Here is a 4093-nt window from a genome sequence, read left to right as displayed (position 1 = left end):
GTCATGGCAGTGGTGTAATTCTTCATAGAGCCGCTAAGGGTCGCAGTTAGATAGAAGGTTTGAAAAGTTAAGACACAGCTAATGAGGTTGTGATACTATTTTTTTTTAAATCACCATGAAATCAAAATCGATATGGATATGTTTTTATGGAATATTGCGGTGTTTATTAGCCTATAAATTATTTATCTGTGCACATCATTATTTTTTTAAAGGGGACCTATTATGCAAAATACACATGGTGTTTGAACCACTGATCTATATAATGACTGTTAAATGGCAATTTTTAATAAGCAGGAAAAATGTCCGACTTTAAACAAATACCCATTTAAATGCTTAGATGTTTGCGTTGCAAGAATGTACAGGTAGACTTTCTCAAATCATAAAATTTCCTATTGATTCAATGGCCCTGTCCCAAATGGTACCCTAAGCACTCGTGGTCTTCCTACGAGTCCGCACTTTCGTGACGTCATGCCGCTTTGACTGTCGGGAAGTAGTCTGCTGCGGACTTGGCAAAAGTGCGCATCGAGGGCGCATATCGACCGCAAAGGGGGCGCTCGCGAGCAACCCTCTGAGGCCTAAAATGACAAATGGGACACCCTATGGTCTCACGGACTTAACGGACACGTGCACGCGGCAGCCATTGTAAGTCCACAAGACCGAAAGTGCATATGAAGTGTGCCATTTGGTACAGGGCCAATAGAATGCATGAGCTCACAAGGGAATACCAATATGGCGGCTCGTGGCTTCACTGTTTATGATGTCATGAGCTACCCAGTCATTATATAGATCAGTGTTTTGAACGAATGTGTGTCAGCAGTGTGTGTACAACCACTCTATAATGGTAAAAATCCACCCACACCTCTTTTTTAATCCCCATAAATCATAAGCAAGCAGTGTCTCAGAACAAGCCATTTGCCTTGATTCTACCATATGTGACGTCACAAAATGCTTAGGCCCCGCCCACGACTGTTAGCATAGACCCTGCCCGCTATGTTGTACACAGTTGTACACAGTCCGCTATGTTTATCTCCTCGCCAGAGCATTTAACACCAGCATTCAAGTAAGAAATGTATTCTTATTAAAGCTGCAAAAGTTAGGCTATTCAATCAAGAGCAGTAAGTGATTTTCTGTTTTTCTTTTGTTGTTTGATTCATATTAACAGCACATATAGCAGTAGGTAATGTATACGCTGCTTTCACTTTAATACACACACAGAGCTATTCATACTTTGCACATGACGTCACAAGTACTGGCTGGCGGGCAAGAATGTCGTTCTCCAACAACGAAACCCAGTAAACTAATCAAGGATCTTGCCAGGTAGTTAACTGACATATGCGATTTCTTTCCCTACTGTATACGCTCACAGACATAACCAACAAAGTTAATGTGAACTTTGTGTGTTTTTGACATAATCTTGTGTGTGTTTGACAGTTTAAGCGTAATAAGATCTTAGTTTAATACTCATGGGATGCGCCGTCTGACATCCAGCTCTCTGTGCGCGTGATTCGGATGTGTGCGCTCAGAAAACCATCAGAAGTTTAGACTGATATGGCTTTAAAACACACGCAGATAATAAACTTTCATGATGACGAAGAACTGGAAAGTCACATGAGCGTTATCACAATAGAGATGATAGTCAAAACTAAACAGATGTTTTAGTTTTTGGCAGAGTATGGGAGGCACAAGCTGTACAGGGTCCGCCCTCTTCTGGAAAGCGGGGTGGGGAGCAGAAGCTCATTTGCATTTAAAGGTGCTCTAAGCGATTTTGGGTGACTTCACTTCTTGTTGATGTTCGAAGTATTGTCAAACAAAACGGAGGCTAGCTTGACCTCCCCTCCCCCTCCCCCTCCCCCTCCCCCTCCCCCTCCGTGCTTCTTGAAACAGTCATGAACTGGATTTAGCCCCCTGTCCAGCAAAAACAGAGCCACCTGAATGTCGGATTGGAAGCCCTTCTGCGGCGGAGTTCTCGCTACCTTTTGAACGCTTTTCCAATGTAAATTCGGGACTTCGCGTTCCTTCTCCTTTTCCCTATTCTTTGTTATTTGTTCATCGGAACGTCGTCTCTTTGGTCGTGTGTCATCCATATCAAAATTCTCAAGAATATTCAATTTTAACGTTAGTTGTTGTTAGGACATCTCTCCTCTAGCTAACTTCCCTCTTCATGCTTCTCTCTCCTCCACTCCCCACACCCCCCTTCATGTGCACGCGCACTAACCCCCACCCCCAAATCATTCTTGTCGGTTATTGGCTGGAACGCTGTTTGTTATGTTTCGTGGTGCAGGTTGGGCCAGTTTGTTTTCCTTGCCGTTTGTGGAGCCTGGGCTGTCTACAGAGACCGCGTTTTTTTACAGTGTGTTCAGGGGACAGGCAGCTAGCGGATAGTGAGGAGATGTTTGCTGGTTGTGACAAAAAATGTTTTGGCCTAAAAAACGTGTGACATCGCTTAGAGCACTTTTAAAGATACATGCACGAAAACGGCAAGTTTTTCCTTCCACTCAAAATGGGCATTTACAACATGGTATAATAAATGATCTGTTGAGCTGAAACTTCAAAAACACATTTTTGGGATGCCTGAGACTTATATTACATCTTGTAAAAAGGGGCATAATAGGTCCCCTTTAAAAAATAATGCTTTAGTGTGGATTATTCCATCTAGCAGATGATTGCTGCACATTAAATTAAACCTTGTATAGCCTATACTTGATCTTTAGATAACGATTAAGCTCCATGGTAGAACTTCTAAAGAAAACTATTTGCATGAAATTCACCTTACTAATCTGAATTCAGTGTTGATGTCTCGCAGTCTTTTTAAGTCTTGTCCAGACATCCTGCTGGGTCTTAATTGTGTATTCTCAAAGGAACAAGAACATTTGGATATATATTCTGGACACGTTCCTCTTTAATTATGCTAGTGTGTATACCAACACTTATTCTTTGGAAAAGAGTTTGGGTTTCAAGGACAACTTCTTGTCACTGGACAATAAATATCCCATGTGGAAGTCTCTCTTACAAATACCAAGGACTTTTATCAAATTAAAATCCCTTAGACTTAAAGAGGTCCAAGTCATATCTATCAACCAGAATATAGATATTTATCTAGCCTCTTTTGACTTTTGACTGTGAAGAATAGGACAGGAGTCACTTTTTTTTTCAAATATTTTTTACTCACAATTCCTACCCAATAAAATATTTGTATTATATAAATGCCCATGCATGGAGTTATAATTATTTATACGTGACTTTTCCAGGTCTAGAAATCACACTTTAAAAATTAGGCTTCCTTACAGTTTTTTTTAATGCTTGTTTCATTTTAAAGGGATAGTTTACCCAAAAATAAACATTCTGTCATAATTTACTCACCCTCAAGTATGAGTTTTTTGTTCTGTTGAACACAAAGGATATTTTGAAGAATGTTGGTAACCGTTCCCGGTCTCCACTAACTTCCATAGAATTTATTTGAATGAAAGTCAATGGGGACCAGCAACTGTTTGGTTACCCACACTCTTCAAAATATTTTATTTTTGGACTCATACAGGTTTAGAACAATTTGAAGGTGAGCAAATTATGAAAGAATTTTCATTTTTGGGTGTACTGTCTGTTTAAAGTCATCTTAAAGCCTTCGTGGTAGTTTACTGATGCCACCTGGTGGGCTTCCTGTTAAGAACCTTTTCAAGGTGGTTACCTATTTGTTCAAATTTAGAGCCAACCCCTATATATTCTGATGATTTGGGTAACTCATTCAATGTAAATAATTAAGCACCAAAGTTTAATAGTTTATTCAAATCCCGATCCCTATGACCAATAGCAAACACTACTTTTGTTTCTGGTTAAAATTGTTTTTGGTATTTTTAAGTGAAGTAGTTCTTGGGACAGAGAGTAGATGAAAGTGCCTCTGCAAATGGGGCTACAGCAATTTGCATTGCTCTAAAGGCCACGATGAAAGGCCATCAAGAATGAGTGCCTTGCAGGTGATCGTCTCTTGAAGCCTCACAATGAATGAAAGATAGCACAAATATTTAACATTGCTTCACCCGATATTACGTAATACAATGAAGTCTCGGGATACCTGAACAGCTTGAACACCTGGAAGGCT

This window comes from Squalius cephalus, assembly GCF_949319135.1.
Source record: "Squalius cephalus genome assembly, chromosome: 19".
In the NCBI taxonomy this organism is placed as follows: Eukaryota; Metazoa; Chordata; class Actinopteri; order Cypriniformes; family Leuciscidae; genus Squalius; species Squalius cephalus.
This window is presented reverse-complemented; position numbering follows the sequence as displayed.